This window comes from Polistes fuscatus, unplaced genomic scaffold (genome assembly GCF_010416935.1).
Source record: "Polistes fuscatus isolate 324 unplaced genomic scaffold, CU_Pfus_HIC Scaffold3, whole genome shotgun sequence".
Lineage (NCBI taxonomy): Eukaryota > Metazoa > Arthropoda > Insecta > Hymenoptera > Vespidae > Polistes > Polistes fuscatus.
This window is the reverse complement of record NW_025113107.1, coordinates 9,023,037-9,039,849: the sequence shown is the minus strand read 5'-3', so window position 1 is coordinate 9,039,849 and position 16,813 is coordinate 9,023,037. Positions and strand designations below refer to the sequence as shown.

Below are 16,813 nucleotides of genomic sequence, written 5' to 3'. Positions count from 1 at the left end.
CGGCAGAGATGATAGCCGCCAAACCGTTGTTCGTAGATGCAGCTGGCAATGCACATTGGTTGCAGTTGAGTCGGTAGGCAATTACGCGAGGATACTGAATTAACCGCCAGTGAAAACATCGTAATAGTAGTAACCCCTCAGAAATACGCATGATGCGTGAAAAAAAAGTCTGCCATTATTCTCAATGGCCTCTTCTCTACCCCCTACATTCTGCCCCTTTTACCCCCTTATTCTCTATCTCCCTTCTATCTTCCTCGGTTTATGTCCTAAGTGCAACTAGAGAAAACGTGATTATCTCTTTTTCGTTGAATTAACCGTGCGTTTAATTACCACTATCTGCAATTCGTAAAAACGACCTTTGTTATAATAGAAGATGTAAGAAGCATATGAGAGAGAGAGAAAAAGAGAGAGTTTTATATTTTTCATTAAAATTTTACATCCAATGTTATTACTATTTTTATAATTATTTTATTCTTAAATTAGAATTCTAAATATTATTCGGTTATTAATTGAACATTGTTTTAATATTTAATACTTAATTCATTAAAAAATTGTAAAAGAAAAAAAACATTTAATATAATTATTTCAACGATTACATTATTACTACATTTGTAATTTCAAATCAATTGTTATTCTACATTTTTATAAATAATGTTTTACGATAAAATTACGTTATAAATACGTACAAATTAATATGATAGGAAAACTTTGATTGTTCATACGAACTTCGAAAATCATTAATTAATTTTTGAAATTAACGAGATGAAAAGCTTACTTTAACGTCATCATTCTTAATTGGTCTTTCTCTCTCTCTCTCTCTCTCTCTCTTTTTCTTTTTTTTCTTCATTTCTTTTTTTTTTTCATTATCCTTTTATGCACGCGTACGTACCTATAAGTTGGAAGATACGTGCACTGGTAAAAATGGGCAAGTCCTCATTTTACTTGCAAACAAAGCTAATTCATAGAGCACGTTTAAGCCAATCACGAGTTGAGAAGTTCGTCGACTCTTCTCTCTTACATTTATTCTTTTTTCTTTTCTTTTTTTTTCTTACTTTTCCTGTGAGATACTCAAGCCAAAGCTATAGGATGCCGACTAAATGAGAGAATAAATGTGAGATACGGGGTTACAGCCGAGCTTATTCGTTTTTACCCTTATTCTTCTCTCTCTCTCTCGAACCCCTTTTATTTTTCTTTATTTCTCTTTTCTCAAGAATTTAGTTTCTCATTAATACCGAATTAAAGCCATAGTGAACCTTCAACGAACTAACTTAATCTTCTATATTTCCATTGATTTTTTTTTTTTAATAATAAATCTAACAAAAGTTTACGATCTTTATCGAAAAGTTAAATTAAATTATAAATAAATAACAACCAATTATGTATTAGCTTAACTAATAAATTACAATAATATTATTTATAATTATAATTATAATTATTAAAACAAGATTACAATATTCGTGAGAAAATTCGACCCCCTCGATTAATCGAAACCCAAAACTCGTAAACTCATTCGATTGCTCTAACCTTTGAACTATTCAGAAGATTTAAATAAAAAAAAAATTAAATAAAAATAATATGATGTTGAACGAAAAGATTGCAATTATAAATTGAATAAAATTAATCTTATCGTTAATATCATTAATATTATTTTCATATCAAACTAATCGATTATTCAATGTGAAATATTATTATCTACTCGAGGAAAATTGTGAAGAAAAGGACATGCGTGTCCTATAAAGTTTCTCCATTGTTTGGACTAATTGATACGACGGATTCAGGTGGTGCCTGTTGGAATCCCTTCCGGAATAGCTAATCACAAAAGGCAGGAGGATGATGGGTACGATTTCGGACTGGAAACGAGAATGGAAACGAATTCGAAAGAGAAGGATGAAACTGCTTAGGCTGCCTCCTGGCACCGCTAATTAAACCCGGAGAAGTGCTCACGCGTATTATTCGACTTAATTGGAGGCCGATAACCCTTCGGCTCTGACGATTAAGGACGAAAAAAAACCACTAATATAAGATAGTAATAGTGAGGCTTTCGTAAAATGGAAAAAAATATTTCAAAGATTTGAGAATAAGAAAGTATATTATAATTAAATCTGTATCTAGCCCGCGTGAGATATTTTAACAAAAAAATGCAAAATAAAAAAATAATGCTTTCTACTTTAATTAAAATGTAAAAATATTTGTGCCGAACCTTTTCCTCCCCTTTTTTTTATTTTTTTTTAATTGACCTGCTTTATTCGTAGAATTGGATTATATTCAATTTATGAAAATTTGATATTTGATATATGTTTCGTAAAATTAGATTTAAGAGACGAAATCGTATTTCTTTTTTTAATTTAACCTTAAAGATTTAATTATAAGTTTATTGTCTTTTCGATACTATTTTTATTCTTCATTACCTTTATCAAGGTGACCCTGATTAATTTATAAATGGAAATCCTATAATTTTTCTTATGCGCATTAAACTCGAATAATATTTCCTTTTCGTTAAAATCAAATTTTTCGTAATTATCATAAATCAAATTAATTTATAATATCTTTGTCATGACATTTTTTAAAGAAGTCAATTGACTTATTAAAATATGTAACATTTTGTATACGTTATTTTTCAATTATTTCGATTATTTGTAATTAAATTTAAATGAAAATAATTTCAAAGAAAAGTGAATGTAAGCATTTAAATACATAAAACACGATTTAACGATCTAATATCCATCCGATGCATTTCTAATCCCCTTATACACGAAACCCTTTCCACTTCCATCGTTTCATGCAAACATTTATGCAATACGCAAACGTGTAATTCAACCCGTTCGAAATTGGCAAGCTTATGGAAATCATCGAAGCGGTACGAACGACTATCTCATCCGATCTTTTAAGGCGCGTTAAAATTCAACGAGTTTCATTTATTTCTTATTATCGTCTTATTATCCATGAAGAAATAATAAGAGAATGAAAAAAGAAAGAGAGAAAATTAAGGATGAGCGTGCTTCCGGTTAGCCGGTTCAAATTTATTCACCTAACTACCGAAAAAGTCTTCAACCTTTTGAGCAATAAAGAACACCCAGAACCAAAATTTAGGCCCACCATTTGATCAAAAGATTTGCGATCGCAAGAAGCACGCACGTACGCATGCACGCTTTTATACTAATTTAACCTTCGTAAAATACGTCCCCCGACCCCCCCCCCTCATCCAAAGAAAAAAAAATAACTTTCTTATGCATTATGTAAAGGAACTTACTCGGGTATTCTCACCGTCACGCCGAAAGACGTTCCACCACCGTCGTTCGTTCTTTTTTTTCTTCTTCTTCTTCTTCTTTTCGTCCTCTTCCGGAACACGATCGCTATGCCAAAATTATGGGAGGAGAGCAGACTAAAAGATACCGATCTATCACGGACGATGAACTTGTGCGCGCGTGTGCATTACCGTCTTCGAAAATTCGTGTTAAAAATAATATTTTATATTGTTTTTACTTATATTATAAGATTATACAAAATAGAACGAATAATATAGGAACAAAAAAAAAAAAACGCTGGGGTAATGAATGTTCTATTTAATTGTTCGTCCTATTGATTTATTATTATTCTCTTTTTTTTAATTTCCATACGAATTTACTGCGAACTTAGTGCACTATTGTATTTGAAAATTTATTTTAAATAATATATTCCCAATTGTTTTTCTACGTAAAAATATAAAAAGGAAAGAAAAAGGAGAGAATCGACGACAACAACAAAATTCCAAGCCTGAATGTTTAATTATTTGTACTATTATTTGTCTAATTACTTTTAACTCAACTTTCATTGGAATTAATTGATTTAGTTGTACTTTTATACGAATTCACGAACCTTTTTTTTCAACATTTTCCAATTTGTTTTCTCTTGTTTCATGTTACATTAATATCGATTTAAACGACGTCGAATGTTAAATAGAAATATATTTACATATGGTAGGATTCTTTCAATATTTACACACTGTTTTGTTAGATATAAAAATGAAAGGGTAATATAGAAACAGAGAGATAAAGATAGCAACCATAGCAGAGATCCGGTCTGTGTATACATTATTCTCCGATTACACGAAACATGAAGCGTCTCGTATTGTTTCAGCAACGCGAATGAGCTGGTTTCCGCGTGCCAGACGTGGTAGTATATTTTCAGGGTAGAAAAAATATGTTGTAAAGAAGGAAAAAAAGTAGAAAGAAAAAAAAAGGAAATATAATAGAAGAAACGAAGCCGAATAGTAAAAAAAAATAATATATATATATATATATATAAAAAGTAACAAACGCAAGAAAAAACATTTTTCAGAGAAATAATCAATGTGTGTGTGTCGATCAGCAGAGAGTTAGAAGCATGAAACAATGAAACAATATTTTGTATATTCATGCAAACACACACACACACACACACACACACACATATACTCATTTAAATAGTAGAAGCCTTGCTACATAAAGATCAGAAGCACCGGTCGTGAAAATATTATAATTAATTTTATGGTAAAAAAAGGAAAAAAGAAAACCCGAAAGAAGACTTAAAAGAGATAATCCAGATAAATGAGATGCGTGACGTTGAACGTTACATGACGTTATAAAGGGTTAATATAATTTTGGTTTTGTTCCTATCGGTTGAACGATCTTCACGCCGGAGAGACGACGTCAGCTTGACGAAGATTAAAGATAAAGTGAAAAGAAAAATAAAGAAAGAAAGGAAAAAAGAAGAAAATGAAATCCTTTCTGATAACCGGAAGTGAATAGCCGTGAATATCGGTATGGAAGATCGGATACCGATAAGGGCATACATCGCAGGTTGAACGAACAACCTTTCGCGAGAGGGAAGAAGAAGAAGAAGAAGAAAAGAAAGGGCGCACACCGCCCTTTCCAAAATGTGCCGCAGGGACAGCTGCGACAAAACGCTTCCACATTTATCGTTCACGCCGTCGCAATTACACCCGTGATACGATTTGCATCGGTTACAATTATCCTGTGAAACAAGGTTCGTGCGAGAGAATCGTAAGGAGATTTTGTCGCGTGCTATGGCGAGCAAGACAAACGATATGCCATTTCTCTCTTTCCCTTTCTATTTTATCGTTTTCTTACGTATAGTTATATTTTTCTATTTTACAAGCATACCATTTGTAAGACCCTTTCATTATAATAATTAAGATTTAATTAATAATGTTTATCATGTCAAGAATTATAATCATCTTGCAAAAGTAAAACAATTTTATTAGGAATTTTTATCAAACGCATATATGCGTCCATAATAATCAAAGGGTTAAACTAAATTGAACAATCCATGTTATATTTTGTTGTTACCGTCTAAACGTAACAATAACTTACAACGATAATTTATTGAAATAGCTATCGATATTCTCGAAATTAAGTTGATATGCTTGTATCAACTGAATATTATTCTCTCTGACTTCTTCTTATCTTGGATCGTTTGACAAGCGCACGAGCGAACAACGACCCGATGACGAGGAAGGACCAAACCTGTTATTACGCTCATGCCAATAAACTTGCTCTCTTGGCTTCGCATAACCGACCTTGTATCAATAATTAGACGGTCTTTGATGCTACGAGTACGAGTTATCAGACCAACATGTGTTTAAATACACATAGTAAAACATTTCAAGTGAAGATGTTTGAACAACTTCATTTTTGCCTTTTCAATAAATAATATAGTCTTTTTTTTGTGTTTACTAATTATTATTTTATATAAGAAAAACGAAATCTTCCTTCCAAACAATCTAATAGTTTGTATTGTAATTAAAAAAAAAACATTGTACCTTGAAATAATTGAAACTTTAAAAAGTATTTTTCGGCATGCTTTAATATCATTAAAATAAATATCTGCAATTTGATATTGAATAATCATTGGATTATGTTGCTTATCAATTTTGTATTGAACCAGGAAGATGAATTCATCAAAATTCCTTCAAAAGCAAAATAACAACTATCCCATTTTATACATTCGAAACACCAGCAAGTTCAAATATTACGCAAACCATCGGAATTCAAGAAGGAATACGATCAAAATTGATTTTCCATTGGTCGATTATTATTATTATTATTATTATTATTATTATTATTATTATTATTATTATCATCATGATAGACCAAAAATAAGAATAAAAACAAATCAAATAAAAATGTGGATATAAAAAAAAAAGAAATAATAATAATAGAAAAAAAATTGTCACGTTCAACTTCTCCTCGAAATGTTTCCTTTGGAATTTAGATTACGCAAGATCGCGCATTTTCTTCCTTTATCTTTTTTCCTTACAAAGAAGTTTCGGTTTCATCGTCAGGTGGTTCTCCTCTAAAGGAATGTGAACAAGCTGGCTTACGAGGAGGATAAATTGTACACCACGAAGACGATGATCATCTCTCTCTCTTTCTCTTCAATGGAGTGCAATGGAAAGTGGAGTAGGGGTTAAAGATAGTAAAGAGAAAGAGCGGGAAATTTGAGTCGAGCCATCAAAGTCCAACTAAGCATGATGGAGACTCCTAATGATCCTACTCGAATTACGCGCCAAAGGGTGGAAACCAAAACGAGAACAAGCTAAGTATACAGGGTGGTCTTATAATTATGCTACAACTTAGATAATGTTTCAAGAAGTAAATCATAATCGTGGGATAATATGAAAACTTTGATTTTTCTTTCTTTTTTTTTTTTTTTTAAATCTTGGAGTCATAATATTTTATTTTTTTATTTTTTTTTTTCAAGAAAATTTATCTTCATTGTAAGAACATACTTTTTATTTTACTTTAGAAATATTTTGGATAAAATACAAATTAGCGTTAAAGTGTTTTCACTTAATATTTTTATTTGTTCGTTTAAGAAAAATCAATTTTTTTCTTGATTGTTTTATAATTAATTGATTACCCTATATATTTTAGTTATCATTCTCATCCTGGATTTTTCTAGGATTAAAGGTAAAATTAATGACTGTAACACGAACACTTATAATATAATATGGCAGACAAGAAAATAAATAGTCAAATAAATTGAACATAAAATGATGGAAGTTTAGTATGATAATTAAATAAAAATAGAACTATATATAATTGTAAATAAATCCAAACGAAAACTTATTGAAAATTACAATACGAATACACTCCACCATTCTACAACATATTAAGAATGGTTTCTATACAATATATGAATCTGATAAGAGTAACACGATGCGTTACTTTTTGTATGAATTAATGGAAGTGAAATTAAACTATTTTGGACATCGCAGTACTTTCTGATTACAAAATAGGATATTTTAAATATATGAATATTGTTAATGTTTTCTTTTTATAGAAAAGTTCGGTAATAAACATTAAATGCTCGAATTAATTTAACATACGAACATAGAAACCTTAAACCGAAGAGACAAAAAAAAATAAAAATAACAAAAAGTTCACTGACATTTTATTATTCATTGCTAAATCGAAATAAATTGACCAAAATAATTGATCCTTAAGAAAATAATATTCTTCAATAATAACATCCAAACAAACAAAATTCGAATAAACTCACATTGTTGGAAAATTAAAATAAATAATATCTACGTAAAAACTGAAATAATTACAATATTTTAATGATTAAAAATAAATAAGTATATTTCTCGAGAAAATAGAGTAAACAATGAAAGAGAACAAAATAAAAAAACATTGGAACATTATTATTATATATTCTTTTCCCTTTATTTCGGGTCTATGAGAATACCAATAAAATGAAAAAAAAATTAAACACGACTAATAAGAAATTTTCTAATATCTGTTATCCCGATAAGAAAGTAGTGATTAGTATCCTATGTGAAATAAGTCGGAAAAAAATTTCAAATAATGTTGTATAAAGTATAATGAGAAAATTAGGAAGAAGAAAAAGAGAACAAAAAAAAAATAAATATATTTCCTTATCACGGAAAGAAAGAAAAACAATAGGAAAAACGAAAAAGTGTGTCTACCAGAAAAAGAGAAAAAGAGAAAAAGAGAGAGAGAGAGAGAGAGAGAGAGAGAGAGTAAAGAGGGTAGGATAGTGAAGGGGGGAGAAACAGGAAGAAGAGGAAGAAGCTCCCTTTTTTGTATTAACTTTTCAGCAACTTTCAGCACGCGGGAAGCAAAGCGGAATTAAACGGTTTACGGGCTGCGAGCGGTCGTAAACTAGAAAATCTACGAGCAAAGGGAGGGAACGAAGCCACCTTTCGACTATTCGAGGGCTCCACCACTTCGCGAGCAAAATTATTGCTCAGACGTGCGATAAACTTTTGGACTACGGTAGAAAGTTTGAGCCACCTGTACCGCTCACGATCGAGGAAAGAAAAGGAAGGACCTTTTAGCATTTCGAAATTCAAACATAAGCAATGATAAAAGACGAATATTATTTTTAAATCATTGTCAGCCTCCGTCCTCCCCATCTTCGTGTTATTATTGTTACTATTATCATTATTTTATTGTTGTTGAATTAATTCATTAATATAATTACGTATTTAAATTGTCCCTTTTTGAGAGAAATTGTATTTGGTTTGGTTAATTCATATTTAGAGATTTATCGTGTAATGTTTTTTTTCTTTTTCTTTTATTATTATACTCATTTTCTACTTTACGATTTGTCCGTGGGCATTACGTAAGTTTCTTTATTCGTTCAGTTTAAATAACACGTGGGTGTAGTAATTTACATATAAGATTTATTGCAAATGTCGTGTAACTATTTTTTTTTTGTAATTGTATTTTTTAATCGTTCGATTTCGACGATTCAAATTTTACCACGAAATCGAGCCTAAAATCAACTTTTTTGTTATTATATTTTAAATGGTAATTTATATTCTTTTTAAAATGACAATATATACAGATCTCTTTTTTTACTTTTTTTTTTCTATTTCAAACTTTTGAGAAAAGCTACGGGTACGGTACGAGTCGTGCGTTCGCATGAATAGAACAGAAAACGAGAGAAATTCCTGACTGAGTTCGAACGGAGTGCGTGCAATCACGTGTGTCTACGGGGATTCGATCACCGGAATTTAATTATCTAACGATAAAAAACTTATAACATCGTGTTAACCGAAGAATTTAGAAATACCAAGCGAATCTAACTATGTCCGTTGTTCTAAAAATAAAACAGTATGTAATATTAATTTATTTACCGATCAGTATTATAATACATACTAACGTTGTTAAATACTATATTATATACCGATTTATTTAAACTGTTTCTATACCGTTTTTTTTCTCCGTGATTACTAAAGAACTTATACAACTTGGAATCGACAAATATTCAATTCTAAATACAAATTTAACGATATAATCATATTTCAAGCTACAGTTAATAATCTTTTATTAGTTAAAAGATAATGATTATGAAATATTATATGTGCGCCACATTAGGGTAAGAAAATGAGATTCAAAAATAAAATGTATTTATTGATATTAATATGTCAACCTATGGGCAAAAATATTTATTTAAAAAAAGACTAGAAATCTATCTTTTTCTTTAATAGCAAAATAGTCGAGTAAGAGTATTATTACAAGCTTGTAAATACTTTGTTTCTAGTATTTTCAAATAATTATAATTAAAAATAATATTCGGGGGGTAGGATTCTACTAGGATGAAAAGGAAGAAGTTAGTAACTTTTTGGAGAAGAAAAATATCTAAATTGAAATGTAATTAGTCTGGACGTTTTTAAAACGTCCGATACATAAAAAAAATGTTTATTCAACTGACAGTGCACGAATAAACAGAGAATGGTCACAGGAGAAGTCAATTAATTACGATGAAACTATTCGTTTCTACATCTCTCCTTTTTATCAAACTGATACGAGAAAACAGAGATACCACCCACAATCATTTCATTTATGAAGTATACTCAAAAGGGGTCTTTCTTATCTATTTGAAAAAAAAGCTTTACAGAGAGAGGGAGAGAGAGAAAGAGATCTAATTCATCGAAACTTTTTTGATTTTTCCATTAATTTCTAAAATCTCTTTCTTTCTCTTTATTACTATCCTTTTTATTTTCACTTTTCAAGGATAAATTAGTATATTCTAAAACTTAGACCAAGGTTACTTAATCATGGATATTATTATGCTTAGCCACGCGTCTCGATATTACGATCGTAGCGAAATAATGAAAAAAGAAAAAAAAAAAAAAGTGCCTCGATGAATCCCTTTGTGGCGCATATTTATCAAAGGAATTTTAATAGTTACGCGAAATGAGCTCATATATAAGCGAGTTACGTGACGTTTTAAAAAGCGTCCTTCTCTTTTTAATTATATATATATGTATATGTATACATTTTTATTTTTGTTTTTATTTTTTTCCTCTAAAGAATACGCACACACACACACGTAAGTACGTGTGCGTATAATACACGTGGGAGTGAATTAGAAAAAAATTACACATACACACACATACACACACATACACACAAATAGAGAAAAAGAGAAAGAGGAAAAGGAAACGACGAATTTAAAACCAAAATCTAAAGAAGAATAACACCACTAGCGTGGTGGTAATCCGCGCATATACATTCACCGTAAAACAACAAAAGGGGGAAGAGAGAGTTGGAGAATGCATTTCGTTGTTTCTACAAAAATATCCGGGTTAAATTTATTGGAAAAGCTCTCTATCTTTTTCTACCGTTCTCTTTTTTTTTTTTCTTTTTTTTTTTCTATTGGAGGAAAAGCAACAACACACGGAACGTACGAGTTATCGACTGGCGTTGAATCGAAAACGACAATCGACGCATCCGGCCGATTTCCGTTCGCGACTAAATTTATTTGATGCTTTAATCCTCGTACTCATCCCTCTCGATCTTTTTGAATTCGTTCTTGTTGCTACTTCTACTTCTACGACGACGACGACGACGACGATCGGTGTTTCGCACGTGTATGAATTAACGTTGAGAATTAGATATACGTTTTTTCTTTTCTAATCATTTATTTTTATATTTTTCTTATATTTTGTCCCATATTTTCCTATATTTTTTTATTATTTTATTTTAATTTTTTCTTTTTCACATTACTTCCTATTTTAATTTAACCCTTACCGCGGTCGTCAGCTTTTTGTCACGCGATTATCATCAAGTTGTAGCACTAGTTTCGATAAATATGCAAACAATTTTTTGGATTGTAATAATAACATTATCGTTAGTTATGATTTCTTTTTTCTTAAAGAAGTATTTTACGCACATATATATATATGAGATTATTCATTATTTAATTAATTATTATATTTAATTATTAATTATTAATAATTATTTGTAAGTTTTTAAAGTACGATAATTTTTTTGAAACAGTCACCAACATGAAGAAATGATTTTCCGTTGCACATTTCACAGAAATATAATGTTGTTTTTCTTCCGCCAGGCAACTGACGACCGTTAAGGATTAATTTAATTAGTTTTTCTTTTCTTTTTTCTTTTCCTTTTTTAAATATTCATTTCTTTACGACGAGACCAGAAGCCAGGAATACAATCGTTCGTTAAGTAATATTTTTCAATGTAATTGAAAAACGATACAACGATATTTTCCATGAATGCAGTAATTCTAGCAAAAAGATAAACATATCAAAATTTGTCTCTTTGATTACACTCTGTTTTTATCACGAGAGTAAGAGAAATAGAAAAAAAACGAAGAAAGAACAGAACAAGTATACGAAACATTTTTCATGCTTTTCATTTGACTCACGAAACACACACGTTATATTCCATGCTTTCTCTACATGGGGAACCTGCTACAGTTTACACGAAACTACGAAACAAGATCAGACTACGATAAATTTCATCATGTATGTAAATTGAATAAGCGGATGAATAACGAGACAGTAGCAGACTGTCTCTTTGTCTCTCTCTCTCTCCCTCTCTTTAATTTTCTTTATAAATTCGTCTACAACACTTTTCAGACGAAATTTACGTATATTTAATTATTTGCGTTATTAAAAAAAAAATGTTTAAGATGCATGAAATATGTCAATGATTAAATAAAAAAAAAATTAAAAAAAAAACAAAACAAATATTTACTCATAAGAATATATTATAAGAGACATGAATTATTTTCTAAAGTACGTTTATGATTTAATTAAATCATAACGTAATTAATTAAATCATAATTTAATTTGAATTAAAATGCAGGAATATAGTTCGTAAATAATGAAATATTTCAATCCACATATTTTTATTTATTATTGCTGTTAGAAAAAGAGAATAATAGATTTATTTTATTAATTCTTTATAATTGTATTTGACAAAATATAAAATATTAATTTCCCCCATAACTTGCAAATTTTAAGCTCTTTTTCGTGACATAACATAAAAAGTTACTCGATTCGAAATAACCCTTGCGACAAACCTTTCCTTCCTTTCTTTTGTCAATGGACGAATAAACGTTCGATCGAACGAAGAGAATTTTCATTTATTGGATAGTCCGAAACGAGTCGTGTCTCCCTTTTGTATCACCCAAGTCCCGTGATGTTAAAATTGATTAAACGAGACGAGTTACACGTTTGTCTTTTTTCTTTTTTATTTGAAGGCGTTTCCTTTTATCTTTACATTTCGTAAATTCAGCGAAAAACACGATCGATAAAATCGTAAAAAATGTTCATCTTCGTGGTAGTACAACATCTCTTTTCTATATATATATATATATATATATATATATAAATATAAAAACAATTTAAATATTTCGTTTGCAGGTTCTTAATTTATCTTTTATATTTATTTTTCCTTCCTATCAGAAAGTTTTTTCTCTCCAGTTGACAGTAGTTAACAAGCAATTCGAACCGAACCACGTTTTACAATACGGTAGACCAACATCTGACGGTTACAAAGTTGCCAAACAATATTTTTTTTACTTTATTACCAAAAAACTAGCATATAAAAACAAATCTAGAGACAGAGAAAAAGAGAAAGAGAGAGAGAGAGAGAAAAAAAGAAAACTTTTCATCGGTAAATGATGCATGGATATTATTAAGCGGTTGAAACTTTCTAACAAGTTCAAAAGTTTATGGCACGGTGATTCGTTCATTTAACCAAGTATTATATATTGTAGTTTTATTTAAATTTTTATTTTATCTTTACCTTTTTTTTTACGAACTAATCTTTCAAACTTTGACAAGCGATGGAAAAAGAAATCAAAAACAAAACGCGTACGCTCGAGGGTCGCGGACGTGAATCGGGAAATTGAGTGGTTCGGTTTGGAAGGAATAAAAAAAAAAGACAAGAAGAGAATAAAAAAAAAGTATAAAAAGTATTAACTACGACAAAATTTCAACCAGAGCAACGTTATCGAAACGTTTCGTGAATTAATACGAATCCGAGTCGAAATTTGTATTCTTCCTGCTTCCGAACAATTAAACAAGATCGATAAAAAAAAAGAAGAACAAAAATAAGATAAAAAAATAAAAATAAAAGGAAATTTGGAAACGAGCCAACGAGACGGAAACGCCCAAGATTAATTCAATTTTTTCAATTTTTTTTCTTGCGCTTTCGAAGGTTACACAAATTTTTACCCATTGACACGAGATGTACGCGCTTTCAGATAATAAACAAAAGCGGGGACCGAATTTCGTCCAAAAGGTAAATCCTCAAATTTGCAATTCATGAACCCGTGTCCCCCTCCCTTCGTCTCACCACCGTTCGACAATATTTTTTTTATTTTTTTTCCAATTATTTGTTCTCGGATTTTCGTTTAACTTTAACCTTCTTTTTTTCGCCTGCGATTGTCGATATTGACGTTGATGTTGTTTTTTTTTTGTTTTGTTTCATTCTGTTTTTAATCATAACAATAAAAAATAAATAAATTTTAAGTATATTTTATTGAATAATTGGAAACGTTCCGTAACACACGTTTAATTCTATGTTATTACTTTTAAACGATTCGTCTGAACTCGTAAAGTAATCAATCGATAATTTGATATAATCATAATTTATAAATTTCTACCTAATGTAATGCAACAATTGTTGTATTATATTTATTTCACAATTAATATCGTATGAATTTATTAAAAATTATCAATTATAATGATTTTTCATTAACTTCCAACGAAAGATATATATACAGAGTCTTCCACCTAACTCGATCACCTAAAGTGATCTTCCCAACGAAAACAGCACACTGGCCAAACAAATTGCACATAGGCCTTTCTTTTAGAGACTCATTCGATTATCCTTTAAAACATTTTACTCTTCCTCTTTTTTTCATCTTTTTATTAGGTCTTTGTTCTGTTATAATAGCTTTTTATTGCAATTTATAGCAATTTTTGCTAGCCTTTGTTTGGTTTGTCGCTGCACGCTGCAGCGGCCCATTTATATTAATAAAAGTACTACCGCGGAAGACAAACCCATAAGCGAAAGGACGAAAACGTTAAAAAAATAATCGAATGAGTCTTTGAAAGCAAGACCTATATTCAATTTTGATCAAAACTCGTTTTATATTGGAAAAATGTCCTATGTATTGTACACTGAGGTATACTACGGTGTACCATAGGTTTACATGGTTTTAAATTTTGGTAAGATAGAAAAAACCTGTTAAATAATCAACAATTAATGTATTATTAATTCTTTTACATGAAACAAATTTTTGCTTGTGTAAGTGTCTTACACATTGATTTGCATTTGTTCCTTCATTTACCGTCCTCCGAGCGCGTACTAAAGTTACTGACAAAATTTTTCAATTATCTCGGTAAAGGTTACTTGAAGGTAAACATATTGCATTTCGTTGGATTCGTTTTTTTATAAGCTATAAGAATATTGTAGTAAAAATATGCAGTCCCATTTAAAAAAAATACGGTGACCTTGAAATTTTGAAAAAAGTGACCTTGAAAAAAAATCCGGTCCTATATCGGCGTATTCTAACAGAATATTTTTTTCCTCTGACACTTTTTTTTTATCGTACGAAATAAACAAGATATTTTAGGTGGTTGAGTTAGGCGAAAGACCCTGTATATAAAATTTTTTATCTAAATTGGAATATTTTGAATACTTCATTAAAGTTTCCTTTCTCTTTTATCAACAAAAAGAAAAATAATAGATGGAATTAGAAATATAAGAGATGGTAAAACTTGATCAACTTCGCAAGGGAAAAGATTAGAAAGGTCAATTTCTTGGAACGATAACGTTACTACTCCTACGCAAATATTCCGTGAAAATTGCAAATTGAACATTCAAGGAATATAAGATTCGTCTAGAATGCATCGTAAAACTTTAGATTACGGTGACCTTTAAAGTACGCTTTTCTTATCTACGTTTTCTCTTTCTCTCTCTTTTTATCTTATTAATGGAGAGAACGTAATGGATTGGATTAATGTTTGATAAAATTTAACGAATAAATCTCACCTACAGTGAATTAGGTGTTCTTCTTGGCGACTCTCCTCCTTTTTTTCGGTACAATTTTAAATCCTTCCGATATCTGCAACTAAAAAGAAAAAGAAAAAACAAATGAAAAAATAGAACATTAATTATTACCAACAAAACAATTGTTGTGTAAAAACGCAACGAAATGATTAAATCGTATAGCATATTTTCCGATCATGTTTCGAATTGTGAGAATTGCCCCGAAGATGCGGAGGAGATATCGCAGCACATTCTTGAAGGCCATAAAATTGGCAAACAAACCTAAAGATTGTATGAGAGATATGGGTGCAACGAAAACCTTCGGCCGACAGGCCTTTCAAGTGGTGCCGACTTGCTAAGTAAACACATGAGCTCCTACCAAGAGAAACGAATTCTTTTTTCCTAAATAAGTTTCTCCCGTTGCATACTTTTCACTACCACCTCCATTAAAAAACATTAGCTTTCTGCATCGATAGACTATGGGGGTGGACTTTGCTACTATTGAATAATCAACCAAGGGAAGGGATGACGATCATCTTTTTTTTTATAAAAACCATCAAAACAACAGCACAAGTATTGCATTGCATTGCATTGCATTCAATCATCATTAATCGATTCATTCAACATCACAATGAACGACTATACGAAATCGCATCAGCTCCTGACGACGCAGTAGATGCACAAAATAGAAAACACAAGCATCGTAGCAACAAATCACGAATCTAAAATCAACGAATTCATCAATCGGCGCATCGTCGGAGCATCGTTCAACAATTCACAATGCAACAACAAACGATATCACATCGAGAACGGCATTTTTAATGATAAATAAATAACGTAGTACCGATCAAAGTACCGGTTCACCACAACGACTATAATAAACGTAACGATTCGAACAATTATTTTTCACGATTGATTGAAATAAATGAATGAACGAATAAATGAAATATTTTATTGGACGAATAAAAATGTTGTAGCACGTTGCATAAAATTAAAAGGAAAAAAAAAAACCGTATGCATAAGGTGACCTTAAAAAACTACGAGGTAACTTTGAAAAACGATGTTAACGTTATCGTTGGAAATTTGTAATTGGTTAACCTAACAGGCTTAACACGGGAAGTCATTAAATATATGACGAATTGATTTCGCGCGTTACACGCGATGAAACTGATCGCCGAAGGGGAGAAACTCGGTTTACGAATCTAACATCGGCGATCGGAAAAGCACTTTGGGTAATTGGATACCGGTAAATCTCATTAGCTGTATAAGCTCTCGATGTGCATGTCAGCGATCAACTAACACGCATCCACTTTTACTACGATCTAAAGCAAATGTTTCTGGTAAAGAAACAAAATAAGAGAAAAGATTTCAAAAAACGATTTTCTTATATGATTACATTCCTTTCGTGTTTAGAAAATTAAACTATCGAGAATAAATTCTACGTTTTATTTCTTATATTTTTTTATTTATTTATTCATTATATT

The 16,813-nt window shown here is 30.5% G+C and overlaps 1 protein-coding gene across 9 annotated transcripts in view; it reads right to left on the bottom strand.

Moving 5' to 3' along the window:
- The window catches only part of LOC122519104 (protein tincar), a 166,671-nt gene that overhangs the window by 111,896 nt on the left and 37,962 nt on the right, over positions 1-16,813 (bottom strand). For 5 of the 9 annotated variants that reach the window (XM_043638338.1, XM_043638346.1, XM_043638345.1 and 2 more), the window contains exon 2: positions 15,333-15,411. The exons of 3 other annotated variants lie outside the window; for them this stretch is intronic. The gene's annotated coding sequence lies outside the window, so the exon portion shown is untranslated. The remainder of the gene's footprint in view (positions 1-15,332; positions 15,412-16,813) is intronic. One more of the 9 variants, XM_043638339.1, reaches the window with a different exon arrangement.